At 45.8% G+C, this 15,514-nt stretch overlaps 1 protein-coding gene across 4 annotated transcripts in view; it reads right to left on the minus strand.

Annotated features, from left to right (window-relative positions):
* The window catches only part of RAB11FIP4 (RAB11 family interacting protein 4), a 125,192-nt gene that overhangs the window by 23,862 nt on the left and 85,816 nt on the right, over positions 1–15,514 (minus strand). Inside the window, exon 1 of one of the 4 annotated variants that reach the window (XM_032128963.1) lies at positions 7,540–7,645. The exons of the other annotated variants lie outside the window; for them this stretch is intronic. The gene's annotated coding sequence lies outside the window, so the exon portion shown is untranslated. Of the gene's footprint in view, positions 1–7,539; positions 7,646–15,514 lie in introns of those variants that run through there. 4 annotated transcript variants of the gene reach the window in all.

Consider the following 15,514-nt stretch of genomic DNA (forward strand, 5'->3'; position numbering starts at 1 on the left):
ATGATGACATCTACCACAAGCTGCTTACAGACCACACCTAAGGAAATTACACTGCAGAAAAAAAGAGAAAAGAAAAAGAAAAGGCTGATTGCATATATTAGCCTCTCAAATTATTCCTTCATAGTTTAGATATCTACAGTATTTCATGTACCAAATTAGAGGTTGGCAAGAACAAGTGTTACTCAGGTAGCCTTAAGAGAGCTAATTTGAGATTAAGGAGAGTTTAAGAAGTTTAAAGATGAATAGACACTTCTAGCCTGAGTCATTTGTTTCCAGTGCACATGTCATTAGCAGAAACCAGCAAGAGAATGAGGTTCTGACGACTTGAATATGAATCACTAGGGTTGTCATTCTCCTAGTCAGCTCCCTTCTTTGTTGGCTGAGTCAAAAGAGATAAAGCTGCTGCTTATGATCTTGGAAGATTCTCATAAAAAGAAAACCCAACCCTAAACGTTAAAATACCAACACAACATAGCTGCGGGTAGCTTTAAAGCCGTAAGTGCTTTGCACTTTATCTAATCGGATGCTCAAGGTAACTCCAAGTGCTTCACAGGCAGCCGGCCAGATGCTTGTATAGCAACTGTTGAATATTCAGCAACAGTTTGCTCTATAGAAGCACCTGCTGCCCACAGATCCAAGGCCACTTCACAGAAACTAATGAATTCCCTTCCTCAAAAGAGGCGATTGTATGGCTGCATTGAAGGCAGATGAGTAAGCCCAGCTTGCCTTTGCAACAGCCACCCCAAACAGAAGCAGGAGCCAGAAGACAGCGATTCCCATGGATTCCTTCTGATCCTAGTGGGGCAGGAAAGCAGTGTCAGCATTAGGTGGGTATGGGAATACAGCTCTGCCTTGCCCTGCAGTGACCTGACTGGGTTTTCCCAGGTTGGAAGCAATCTCCAAAATATGCATATAAAGCAGCTGAAAGCTAGAAACTTGGCTGACAGACAGGCTACATGACATGCCGACATCAATACATTCATGCTGAAGAGCAAGCCTTGTTAAAATTCACTCCCATCACAGCCAAATCACCAGCACCCCTGACATTCAGACAGCCTCACAGTATGCTGGAGGAGACAAGGAAGAAAAGAGGATTCAAGTATCCCACCACAATGCACTCGGATTAGTAAGAGCTGGACCCATCACACACGACCAGAAACAAGAAATGCCACATGCAGATCAGCCATGGCACTTCCCTTACCAGGATCATGCCCCTGACTCCCTCTAACAAGCTGCTGTGAGACAGATGCAAGTCTGAGTCCCTGCACCTTCCCCATCCACTTTCTTCCCAGCAAAAGCACAGGAAAAGTCACCTCATCACAACTGGAAGGGAAGAGGTGCCATGTGGAGGTGTGCCAGGCTCGGTCTCAGATGAAAGTTACTTACTGTTGCACTCCATCATAAGAGAAAATCCAGGCTCTCTCATCTCTTTTAAGCAGCCACTGCATTGGAAGGCAAGTAGTCTCTTAATTACCGACTGACAACGAAGGGTGTGAAGCATTTCTCACTAATGTGTTTTAGAAACAGCCACTCTACAAACATTTGCATATTTACACCAAGTGGGCTATGAACATTTTTTTAAAGTACAGATTTTCCCCAGCGTATTTCCTTTCCTTTTCAGTTGTCAGGCAGAGGTGGGGAGGTGCTGATCTACCCTTTGATCTGACGGGAACAGGAGATACTGTGTAATAGGAAAGTGTAGAAGCACTACGTGAGACCACACATGCGCATCGGTGTCCATGATGTGAGTGAGCTCTCGCCCACGGCCAGCCTCCTCTTGCCCACATCTGGTTCTCGCCCACATCTTTCTCTCTCTCACCCAGGCTACTGTGGCTGTGCACAGGGGAGAGCAGGGCTGCTCACAGGTAGGCTGATGGGGGAGGGAGGAAGTCACAGAAACCGCTTCCATCTCCTGCTGCAGAACACAGAGGAACACTGAGTCTCCCCCATATAACTGGGAGGATAAAATCTCTCAGAGTTCAAGATCAGCGTGCAGAGCACTGTTATTTCACTAAGCTGCTCAAATAAGAAGCTATTTTAGGGCCACAAGTTAGTTTGGTCAACGCAATAGCTTCCTGTGATTGTTTAGTTATTCAAATCTAGTATTTGAAGCTCAGTTTAAGGCAAAGCTTCACACGTTGTTGTGGGTTTTGGAGGGGACTTCTGGGGGCAAGATTATTCCTAAGAAGATCCAGATCTTGGATCGAGTGCTGGACAGCATCCTGGAAAGGCAGTGAAGAGTCCCCAGATAGAGGGCAAGCCCGTGCTGCAGTGCACTGCCAGCCTCCCTTCCCGCTGCAGGATAACATCTGTACCTCGTACAATTGTGCAATTCCAGCACGACAGGTTTCGACTGGAAGACCAAGCTCCAGCTTCTGGGCTGTTCCTGCTGAACCACACGAGCAGGGGGCACAAGGGTTCTGAAAGGTTCTTCTGTGCTCTGGCTGGGAAGTTCAAAGTGACACCCTGCCTTTTCCAAGGCAGAGGAGAAAGGCCGCGTGCAGCCTGGAGCCAGCCAGGGAATGGCAGGAGTCGGGAGTGTTTACACTCTGCTACCTGTCACTTTAATTGGCCATAATGGAGATGCCAGACCAGGGTCCAGATCAAAGCACTCCTTCTCACAGGTCATTGTTTATGGTCTGAAAGTTTTAACATTAAAAGGCTTCAGCAGAGTGCTAATTTGATCCTCTAAAGAAAGCAAAAAAAACAAAAAGCTCTTTCCTTTACTTTGAAGTTGTGTCCCATCACTCCCTGGGTTGCTTCCCACTACTGGACTATCATACACTCATCAGCCATCACTGGGGGCTTATCAAAGCAAGAAGAATCCCTTTGCAGATGAAAAAACATCCTAATCTGGAATTTGAGGTACAAGAGTACATCACCTTCAGCATGGATGGGGCCAGCACATCAACCACAGAGTTCAGAATTACACCCACCACATCGTTTGGCACCTTGTTCCAGCATTGCTTAAGGCAGTTTTACCTCTGAACTGCAATACAGTTTCCTTTTTCTTTCACATATCTAGAAAAAGTGGTGCAAAGTGGCACCACACTGACACACCACGAGCATATCACAAACATCACTCAGGAAACTCCCGGGGTGTCCACTCCAGTAAGAGCGAAAAGAGATCAAATTACCTGAACAGTCTCTGGGAACATTTCTAGAGTGAAATGCTTGTGACTGTGCGAACTCCCAGACCTCCTCAGACTGGTACCACGGGCCTTCCCACACAGTGAACTGCTGGGACAGCCCACAGCAGGTACCCTCTGCCACCCCCTCCTCCCAGACAGGGCACCCAGGTCAGGCAGCTGTATGTTGAAATGAGCTGTGGGCAACTCAGCATCACCTTTGTGCTGTGTATGGGAGTGCTGCAGACCTTGGTTTATAAAAGCTGGTATACAACTGAAAAAAAAAAATCATATTTGCCTAAAAAGATCTGCAGAGAAGATAATAAATGTGACATAATTAACCCTCTTGAGAAGCCTTTGCCTTGAGATTAGACAATCTCATTCTATTTTTAAAGTCAGAACAGCAGTAACAGGGAGGGAGGACAGAAAATGTCAAAGTCTTACCAGGGTTTGTTGCCTGGGACTGTGGCTCAGCCCGTGCTGAACCTGCCAGCAGGGCCAGTGAGGGCAGCTCTAGCACACTGTGGGCAGCAGCATTCACCATTCCTTTGGCAGGAACACTTGGTGACAAAACTGTGCCCTAGGTTGTGTCCTGGGGGTGCCCTGGCCAGATGTCACAGCATTCCTCACACAGCAAACACAGAGCTGCAGCTCATGGTCAAAGGCACACCAAAGACCCCCCAGTACAGACCAGTCTTAAGACTAAGGGTCAGAGGAATGGTCAGATTACACTGTTTTGAAGCAATCCTACAAGTGAACACCTATGCTGTGACAAAGAGAGCTGGAGGCTGCTTTCCAAAAAATGTCTTTATTTTATGCCTAAAGCAGCCTTTAGTGCCTTCAGCACTCACTTCTGAATTCAGACCCCTAATCAACCAACTCTTAAGTTACATGATGCTCTCTGCCACTGGTGTTTGCTGCTCAGGGGACAGCTGAGTTCACACGCCAACGTGTTTTCCTTGACAAAGCCTCAAGGTCACTCTGTCGGGGATTCAACAAATAACAAAACCCTAGCATCACACTTGCCCGCGGGCGCTGCAGGCACATGGGTGAAGAGTTCCCTGAGCTACACTTAATGCTGGCCCAGCCCCTGGGTGAGGAGGAGGGGAAGGCATCTCCTGGCACCTCCAGAGCACCATTAGGCACAAACAGCGTGAAGAACAGGAAGAAGCTGTCCCAGGCAGGAACAGTTCTGCCTGTGTCTAAGCTAATTATTCACAGGAACACTGGTCAAACTCCCTTCCCCCAAGGAATTTGGAAACTATAATTTTTGCATTTATTTTCTATACTACTGCAAGCTTGGTCTCCAGCAAACACCACGAAATAAAGCCATTTAAAGAAAAACAAAGAAAAAAAATATTTTTACCTCACAACTCATACTTCTGTCTTGCCACCCACCCGGGTTACATTACACTGCAGTCTCCAGCAGGGAGGGATGCTTGGGGAATGGGAGCAATTTCAGACCCCAAGAGGTAGAGAAACATCTCGAGTTTCTCCAACACAGTAAGAAATCCAGCCATGCCTGATGATGAGTAGTTTATGTTGGCAAGAAGAGGGAAATCATTAAGGATGTGGCTTTGCTGTAGTTTATACAGAAACACTTCCCAGAGCTCGTTGGTCACTCTGAATGCAGACGAGACTAAAAGGTAATTTACTTCATGTTTAAGAAATACTGAAGTAGCTCTGAAGAGCTCCTCTTTAGGAGAAGAAAGGAGCTGCAGGACCTTGGCTGCTCTTCAGCTCGTGGCTGGGCAAACCACAGGTTAACGCATTTCTGCTGCAGGAATAACTGGAATTGCAGCCTTTACCCAGCAAAGATTGCAAGTACTGATTTTTAAGAAATTTTAGTCTCCTCCCCTATTTATAAAAGACATTTTATTTCTTTTTAAACAAAGGCTCTCACATACCTGCTGCTTTTTTCACTTCTTACAGTGAAGTTAAAGCACTTAATTGCAGAAGGGCTGCCAAGCACATCACTGAGCTTCACACATGACAAACATGAACTAAGAACCCACTGATCATAAACCCTGGCTTGGCAATAAGCTGGGTTTTCATTTACACAGTAAAATACACATAGGCAAGATGTATTTCTACCCTTGAACCTGCACAGACAAAGCAGATGGGAACTAGGTAGAAATCATTTATAAGATTAGGTTACACACCGAAAACACAATTCCAAGCAGAGCCATATGCAGAGACCCCCTACTACTAACCAGCAGCGTTAGCTGCAACACAGCGCCCAAAGCACTGTTCTGTGTTGTCAGGAAGCACTTACAGAGCCTGTCCTATGTTTGGTGCAGCAATCAACCTAAATGACTAAAGAAAGAACAAAAGGAATGACATTATTATGCTGCATTTCAGATTTTAAGGGGTCAGCTACCCAAACATGGTGAACATTTGCGGATATTAATATTTGGATAATGGTTAATTCAGTAACAACTCATGATTAGTTTAGTAACCACTTAAAATATTTCACTCAGACACTATATTTAAAAGAAAAAGTTAAGATCAAGCTGTGCTCGACAGATGTAACAGCACTGGTTAATCAATAACTGGAGCAAAGCAATTCCATCCCCCCTGCTATTTTGGCATGGGAAGTGTTTTGTTTTGCAGGCTTTGCGCATGGCAAAGATTCCCCAACCACGCTGGTGGTAAGAGCCCTGTCAAGGCAACCACAGCTGAGAAACATCTGTGCATCAGGTGGCTCCTGGGAGACTTGCTGCTGTTTGCAGTAATTCTTCAAATAACAAACTTAAAAGAAGCCCATTAAGAGAGGTTTTAAAACTGCTTGGAGGCTGTCACATTTCACATTGGGTACAGCTCAAGCTCCTCTCAGTTTGGGCAGACGCTGCCAAACAGCCAACAGAAATTCCACCCTCCTTCTGTGCCCAGTTGTAAGAATAATATTCCACACTACTGCACATATTTAGTAGTGACACCAAGTTATTCCCCACCTCCCCCAAAAATCAGAAGGGTAACAGGCAGAAAAATAACTTGGGAAAGGGCAATCCAGTCCCATCACTGGAGCAAGCCCCCCATTTGCATGTCATCCGAATGGAATAAAACTATTTTCAACAGAAGCAGTTTTGATAGCATAGCAAAAGGGATCAAAATAATCACGAATTATACTGGTATACAGGTAATAATATAATATACTGGACACAAATACCATGGAATTCATGTTTAGGGAATCTGTTCTGAACCCCTTTCAGAAGTTTTCTCCCATCTGTGCCTCCTCCTTACCCTAAGTCGATAAATCAGCCAAATAACATGAGAATAAATCATTCTCTCTGCCCCCAAAGCCACCAACCTTACAAATCTGCCGTAAGCAATGAAAATATTGCTACTACCAAAGCAGCAACATTAAACTACCACCTCAAAATCAGCACAGCACAGAGCAAGGAGGACGCCTGCCTGCCCCAAGATCTCTAACCACACTTCTGCCTAACAGAAAAGCACAATTGCCCTTCTCCATTTCAGGGACATGACAAACAACTCCAGGCTAGGCACTGCTCACATCTACAAGATCTCTGCTGTGAGCTGCTTTCATATGCTGCCAAATACATCTCACACAGGCCCATCGGGGGCAGAACCACTTCACCCACTGCATCAGGGCAATGCTGGTCCCACACGAGGGCTACAGGCAGCATCTGTAGCTCCAGCACAGGCTGTTGTGACTAACCACAAATCATTTTTTTCTGCCTATGTCACCAGCATCCCGGAGCCAGCAAATGCATTCAGAACCACATTTGGGTATTAAAAATACTCAACAATATGTAATGGCAATCCAAACACATCGCCAGTGCCATAGAAAATAATTACAGAGCAAGCCCCCTGCTTGCATTCATCCTTAAAAAGTACTTTTTTTCTCCTCTTCCCCCTTTAAAGGTTTCAATCCCAGGTATTTAGGCATCTCCAGGTTACAGATCTGAGAGCTATATGAGGCTCCGCTACGCAGGAAGATACCCCTTCTTCCCCAACACCCCCATTTCACCCCACACGGCTGCTGACAGGCATAGACGGCTTTAGATTTTCCCATATAACAGTATCCCCAGGACCCGCTCACTTCCATAGCGAGCCCAACCTTCCAGCATACACAACTCTGGAGCGAAAATCTTCTCCTTTAGCAAACAAGAAAAAAAAAAAACCCAGCAGGGTTTCGCTCTACCTGCAATTTCATGCATTTCACGAAAACGCCAACACCGCACCAAAAACCCCAGAGATGCTTTCCCCCCTCGCTTCTGGATCCCCACCGGAGCGGAGCGGCCTCAAGGATCCCCCTTCCATCACGGATCTCCCTCTCCTCACGCCGCAGCCCCGGCGCGGGTTCCCAGGAGGGGCAGAGCGGGAGCCCGCGCCGGAGCTGCGGCGTGGAAAACCCCCAAAACCCCGCCGCAAACTTCCTCCTCACCCCACAGAAGATACCGGCCGGCTACCGCCTCCTCGTCCTTCTCCTGCCGGGCTGCCCGTACCTGGCCCGGCGCCGAGAGGTCGGCGCGGTCCCCACGCCCCGTCCCCGCCCCGCAGAGAGGGCGGGCGGAGCGCGCGGGGGGGCGGCGGCGGCGCGGCCCCGCGGGGCGGCAACAGTTGGAGCATCCCCGCCCCGCCGTTGCCGGGCGACGCGGAGGGGCAGGGGCCGGGCGTTTGGTACCCGGGGACCCGTGACATCCGAGCGCGGGGTCCGGGCAGTGGGCGGACAGCGGCAGGAAGGTCCCCGTCACACGGGTTGTTTGCGGTTGGGTGTTGTGCTCCGGTGGGTGTGAGTGACGCGCGCCCGACCCCGCTCGTGGGTTTAGTCGTAGTCACTCGGTTTTGCTCAAAAATAATGCGGTATTGCTCAAAATTATCCGTAATTAAAATTATCTGCAATTGCTGGTGAGAGGGGAAGATGCCTGGGATTCCTGAGGAATAAAATGTGGCTTAAAACCCGACTAAAACCTGATTAATTCCTTCTATATTACATAATGTTATATGATATGATATTACTTTATATTATATATAAAAGAAAATGGTATGTAATTTATATTTTTTATACAATTATGTATGTACATGGTGCAGCTTGCCCAGAGAAGCTGTGGATGCCCCATCCCTGGAAGTGTTCAAGGCCAGGGTGGACAGGGCCTTCTCACCCCAGGGTTATGGACAATCTTCCTGCAGGTGGTGAGTTTGCAGGAATACATCTGAGATGGAACAGCATTTTTACAAACTGATTTTGGGTTTCTGATGCCTCATAAGTGAAGGGGTTGCAGTGGCAGGTGCAGCCCCTGAGGGCTGTCAGGTCCCCAGGCAGGGACAATCTCTGGGGACATCAGGGTTCACTGGGGACAGCCTCACCTGCCTGGTGAACCCTCATTCCTACAATAGAGTAACAACTGAACACATATACGGCCTCCCCGGGATGGTGGTGTCAGGCTAAAGCACCCTCAGTGTGCTCAAAGCAAAACAGATCCTGTTAGGAAGTGATGCCTGTTTTGTCCTTGATTTTAATCCCTTTAGTTACAAGATAATGAGAAGCAAAACAAAAAGGCTGAGAACAGTCACACTGACTTCGTTTTTTACATTCACTTCACTTCTTAGAAGTTGTGTAACTTCCTTTTTCACAACACCTCATAAGAGCTGTGTTTACTGTGCTGTCTGTGCTAATAAAGAAATAGAATCTGTTTCTGCGCCTTTGCAGCAGAAGACTCCAAGGCAGAAGGGAGAATACAAAAACCCTATTTTCTGTAAAATCCCTATCTGGGAGCCAAACCCTGCCCTTACTGACTGTCACAGTTGTCACTGCTGTGTCACACATGGCAGGAAACACCATCCTGCAGGATTCAGCCAGCAAACAAACACCTCCCTCCCAACTGTAATAGCACTGAAAGACTTGGAAAAGGAAAGAATCCCCAGCCCTTACCTTGCCATTTGATCTGGCCATATTCCAAAGCCTGTCTTTAAAGTTACTTCCAGGTAGTTCAAAAGTGGCAAAGCTCTTTGGGGCGTACTTTTGTACCAATGCTCATACACAGAGTTACAGAGATGCTGTAAATGTAAGTCACTGAAAGATCACTTAAGTACTTTATACTTCTAAAATATTTTGGACTTTATTGTGCCCAAAGACAGGGCGTTTTCCAGAGAGGCCCAAAAGTTACTTGAAGGGATAAGGAAATTCTCAGAAAACAGAGCAAAGCAGGCAGACACGAACCCATCTACCAGCGTAACATCTAATGTCCTGTGTGTTCCCTGAGCCTGCCTCATTTTCATCACAGACAGCGACTTCTAAGTGTAAAGTATTGCTGTTCAAAAAGCAAAAGAAGAGAAAGAAATTAATTAAGCTTTAATGCTTAAAGCAATTCACTGAACTTGACCCTTTTCGCAGTTCATTGAAAGAAAATGAAAAGAATTCCGTCTCTGCTGAGCACAGACGTTTTGGAAGGGATGCCTTAGGTTTAGTGTAACAAAGTGCAACAGCAACAGATGAAAGCCAAGTGCAGCTTCAGCCAGCGCAGACTGCCGTCCCCACGTGTCCAAGGAGCTCACTGGGACTCAGCAGGGCACAGCTCAGGGCAGGTCCCCACACACAGGAGACCCAGAAGACCTCGGGCTCCCTGCGGTGGCAGTGGGAGTCCAGACCCTGTTCAGGAGCTCTCCTGGGAAGCTAGGAAGCTGATAATGAATGGTACAACAGGAATCAAAAACACCTCCCAGACATCCTCCTATTCATTAATCTAAATGAATGGGAAAACCATTTCTAGAAGACAGATTTAGGGACAGACAACTTCACTGCTTTTTAAATAGGACACTTCTAAAATCTGCTTTTCCTTTCAGCATTCAATTTGAGAGAGACAGTTGTATGTCAGGGGCTCACTGCAGAATAAACAACAATCACGCGTGAAGTAATTACCTGCACAGTACATTTCCTAATAGTTTCCTGAAAAATGCAAGTCAGAAGTATTTATATTGGTACACAGATCGGGCACTACTATGGACACTGTGAAACCTGACAATTACACAACCATTACCCGACACAGATCTACTTTCAACAGCTTGTGATGAGAAAAATGTAAAATAAGCATTAAACAGATAAAGTAGCAATAGTTAAAATGAATATTATAATAGAGATGTTAAGAACATAGGCACAACTGTGTGGTACACTTGCTGAATACACTACTCAGTTTGCTACCCAGGGCTTTGACATTTATTACACAATAATAATTGAGAAGGCACAAATCTCTCATTGATAGAAGCATTTCTCATAAAGATCCTAGAAAATATAAGGAGTTTAGACAATCACTCCTCATTAAGGAATGACTGTATAAAATCTTTATTAAGTAATAACCCTAGCTATAATACAGGTCCATTTCTCACTTCATTAAAGCTAAGCCTGATTAAGTGGAGATTGTTATAAGCTGCCTTTGATCTCAATAGAGACAAAAACCTTAATTTTACACATTTCATGGTAAAGAGATAATTTTCTGTTTAATATGACTTAGGATTTTTTTCCTACAAAGGGAAAAGCAGAACACGCTGTCATGGCTGATGGACGGCAGGTGACCATCACCTCTTGAAGGAATGAGGATTAATTTTGGGAGTGACACAGGCCTTTAAGTGCTTCATGCCTAAGAGCTGCAAGGGTGCAGAGGAAGGGTGTCTGCATGTCTGCCCGGGACAGCAGCTTCCGCTTGGTGCAGCTGCAGCTCAACTGAGTCAGCGTCACGGAAGGAGAGCTTGCGTGATACATTTTTCCCATCTGAGACTGGAGTCTATTCTCCTGTCATGATTTCAGGCAGCTGAGGAATTTGTGCAGGTTAGTGACTGCTCAGATGACCACAGACACTGAAGTACGCTCCAGGCTTTGTGCGTGGTTTGCATGAGCCGGCTCTGCACGTTGAGACCCTCCTGAGCACGGTATTTGTGACACCATCAACAGCAGACTGGCTGCTTTTCAGAGGGAGGCCGTTCAGTGCCGGATATCCTCATCCAGTGCCATAACAGCTGGACCCTGAAAACGGCAGGGCGTTCCTTCACACTCAGTTTCCACCTTATTTATTGTGGTTTTTTCCTAAATCCCACCATCCATATGCCAGTTGTACTAACTGTACCTGCAAAGTACCTGTGCTCCGGGTTTGAGGATGGTGACAAATAGCTGTCAATGGAGAGTAAACTTTTATCCTCATTACCACAGGAAAGAAAAGAGATGGCTACATCAGCTAAAGGATGCTCCGTACTGCCAGATCCCACAAATCTCCCAAACAAACACTATGCATCCTGAAAAAGGTGCTTGCAGAAGCATGCCAGAGAAAATTTGGGAAAAATATTCGCGATTTGGGTGATTAGAAGAAGATTGCTGAATACATCACTGAGTGCCTAAATCACAATCACTGCTGTCCCCTTCCCTGTGAGGGTGGTGAGGCATGGCAGGGAGTTGGAACATGAAGATCTTTAAGGTCCCTTGCAACCCAAACCATTCTATGATTCCACGATTCTATGACTTCCAGTAACACCTAGAGTGCCTGCTGAAACCAGGGGCTCCTGGCCCAGAAACACTGGGCAGGGCACATTATTGAAATTGTTTATGGCAGGGAAACCTGCTGATCTGGTACAAAGCACTGCAGTTTCTCTGGAGCAGTTCTGAACAAAGCCTGGCACCTCCTCTGCTGTTCCAGAGGCAGAATCCTTCCTCTGCATCTCACTAAGGCATCACTCACAGGTGAGTCACCCTAATGACAAGAAACTGGAGCTGAAATGTGAAGAACAGAGACTAATTAATAATGAAGATAATGAGATCACCAGAATATATATACACCAAACCTGCGTCTTAATTATCTCATGAAAACTGGCAACTCCATTCATGCTTCAAGAGCCTTTAATCATGCTCTCTGTGATGAATATTGGGGGCTATTTTACAGAGACTTATGTAAAAATACCTTTTGTGTGGGTTTTTCCCCTACAATAAGAGCTGGCCAAGTTACTACTGCGTGTAACTGCTGTGCTCCAAAATGAGATATCGCAGACTTGTAATTACAGCTGGTCTGATCTTCATCTCATCTACTCTCATCTTATTTTGGAGTGCTTCCTTTGAAGGAAATGCAGTAAGACTGGTGTGAGTTACTGCAGTATTATTATGAATCCCTTTTATTATGACAGAACAAACCAAGAACGATCCCTAATTAAGGCAGTTTCTGCCAAAACACAGGGAGCATACAGTCCCTGCCCCAAAGACCTTGCAATCAGAACAGGCAAAGACATTTTGAGGTAGGGAAAAGAGGAGAGAATGAACTTGCTCCCAACTAAAACTTGTTCCCATGATTTGTTTTAAGGGGAAGTCAGGAGGAGGCCGAGATAGGATGAACACAGGACAAGTGTGGAGCAGGGGAGCTGAAGACTGCAGAGGGGGCAGAAACAGGCTGCATTTACAGCTGGCAGAGCCTTTCCAGAACTTTCTACAGTTTCTTCTCTGCCCTCCCCCATCCCTTCATCCCTGAACAGGGTGAGGAGGTCAGCTCCAAACTACAGCTGCAGGGGAACACTGCTCTGGGTGCAGCAGGCACAGCTCAACCCCTGCTCCCACTCCCAAAAAACAAGACCCCAAGTGCCTGCAAAGAGGCTTATTTTAGTAACTAAGGAAGCAGCAATTTAGACTCTACACCATGGGGGTCTGCTCTCCCCATGACCTTTAGAGCAGAGCGCTTGCTTGTGTCCTATCCTCACAAGCAGGGCAGGCAGCCAGGGACACCAAATAGTTCCAGTCAAGCACAGGGCTCGCTGGAGAAGGTCTCTGTGCAAGGTGAGAGCACCAAAGGCAGGACGGGGGCTGGCTGAGGGCCCATTAGCATCGATTCCTTGGGCCAGTAATGATGTTGGACCTGACTCTGTGACACGCAATTACAGCATGAAGACATTTCAGGGGACTCGCCCACTGCTCTCTCCAGAGACGAGCTACTTGCAGCCTCTCTGCCATCAGCAGGTTACACTTTGGTTGCTTAATGAGGCGTTTGGAGGAATTTTCTGTATTCCTCTCCAAAACCCCTTATTGACAAGTAGTCAAGAGCTACAAGTGCAAAGGCCAGATAATGGTCCAGGCCCCTCTGAAAAGCAGTTTATATTTTGTTCATCACTGCAACTATACCATTAGGTTTTTCATGTCAAGCTCTGACGGCATCTCATAATCGTAGCTGTGAATCCATGATTAAAGCACCTTTGTCAAAAGCATTACAAAAATACGCCAGACACAAAATCTATTCTATTTAACCTTTGTCAAAATACCCAATAATAAAAAAATAAAACAGGCCACATGAGCAAATTCAAGTGAAAAATACCTAGCCTCTCCTTTAGAAATGAGCTAGGAGGACTCTGCAAGACTGAGGGCATGGACACATTCACTTTGCTGACAAGAGCATAGAAGATGGCAAGGAAAGTGTGAGCATCCCTTAGCCACTTCAGAGCTTAAACCAAGGTGGAGCCAAGTGGCTCCATATTGCACCAGAAAGATGGAGTCACATTTACTCAGCTGTCTCCACTGTGGCTGCAGGGATAGGAGGCTTCAGTGCTTTTTTTTCAGCCAAGCAAGCAACTGGCCAGGGCTCACGTGAGCCTGGAGCTGTGGATGGAGCAGGGGATTCTGACAGCCCCGCTGACACATGAATCTTTGGGATTATGCTTTGCTGGTCTGTAGAAGACAGGCTGCTGCCTGAAGAACTTTTTGGTAGTTTCAGCTCTGAGCATGTTTTGATGACATGTTTTTAAGCTTTTAGTTCCTATTCTGTGTAACGCACCTTGTTAGCAGAGGAAAGGAAGAGAAAAAGAATCAGTTGGCCAGGATGAGAATAATTCATGCTCACCAGAGACTAGTATTTCTCTCATGGCACATACTCACAGCAAGGCTGCAGAACATCCAAAAGGAAGGACACACCCACACTGAGCTCAGGGGCGCAACTTCACTTTGGTCCTATTGCTCGTTTGCATTAACACATCTCTTTAATCACACAATCACACACTACTTCCCACTGGTCTGGATGTGTTCAGGACTCTGGCTGGCTGGTGCTCAGTTTATCAGCAACTATTCAATATCTGCTTTAGTCTCTTGATCAAAGTGCAGCTTCATGTCTTATTTATGGCTACTACTAACAGCCTGCTCTGCAGACAGAACTATTTATTTCCCCCCAGGCTTTTCTGTGGTGTTCATCATTCTGACATCTGAGTGCTCTGCAACGATTAATTTATCTTCATAAAGTCTCTTCAAAATGAGAGAAGATGGTATTCCCGTTTTGCAGATCAGGAGGTGCTGCACAGACAGATTGAGGTCAAACATTTCCACTCATGATAGGTCCTAGTATGAAATGTCTCAGATCTAAATTTTTTTAGATACCTTCAAATATAAAGCCAAAAAAATAAAATCAAACCAGGTTTGTGTGTTCAAATAAAACTCTGACTGGCTTCTTTGAAAGTCAGGTACAAGAACAGGAGAGGATTAGGGACTGTAAATGCTGGTTACCAGAAAGAAGGATGAAAACTTTCTGACCACCAGTCTCAGGAACACTGAAAATCAGTACAGATAAGCCATGTGAATGTAAAACACATTATGAATCTTTGATGAAGCAGCAAAGTATACCTTAGAAAATGAAATACATAGGGATGTCCTCCGCAGTTTAGAACACAGGACCAGATCCTGAGAGCACAGTTTAAGGTAGGAAGAATTGCAGGTTCTCTCCACTTCTTGGCCCATTGAGCATGGAAAAAATTGAAAGCTTTGTAGTATAGAAGACCACCCTGGGAAGAAAAGCTTTTGTTTTATCACTGTGTTAAAAGCATCTGTGGATCAAATACGCCAGTATCACTTTACAGCATGAAAATGCCGCCCAGGGGACTCTCAAGACTCATCTTTTCAAACGCTGATACCTCTTTGTCAGTTTTAATAAAAGACAGCTACAAAAACAAAGCAGGCCATGTGGTCTCAATGAAGCAGAGACTGTGGCAATCAATAACAGAAACAATCTGCACTTACTCGCTGGGAGAATTTGCTTTTAGCAGCAACATCTCTATAATAAGACATCACTCAAGACCTCCCTTCAATTTTTCTTGGGACAATGAGCCCACTGCGCCCAAAGCACATCTGTGCTTATGAAGATTTGCAAATCCAGGACAGTGTTTAGACTGATAACTTCACCATGCACCATATGATGATAGATCACAGCTTGCAGGATGTTTGATCCTTCCTCTTCTGTCCTCAAACGGACAGTTTTCTATCTCAAAAGAAAACTTCTCTGTCAAGATGTTGACTTTTAATGCAACATAGACATTATTTTCTGCTTCACCTCATGATCTCTTTCACAGAAGGCCTCAGAAGTGCTCAAAGGTCTGCCCAATACAAGCTCCTGTCCCCAGCCCTGTTTTTTAGCAGATGA

Source organism: Corvus moneduloides, chromosome 19, assembly GCF_009650955.1.
Source record: "Corvus moneduloides isolate bCorMon1 chromosome 19, bCorMon1.pri, whole genome shotgun sequence".
Classification (NCBI taxonomy): domain Eukaryota; kingdom Metazoa; phylum Chordata; class Aves; order Passeriformes; family Corvidae; genus Corvus; species Corvus moneduloides.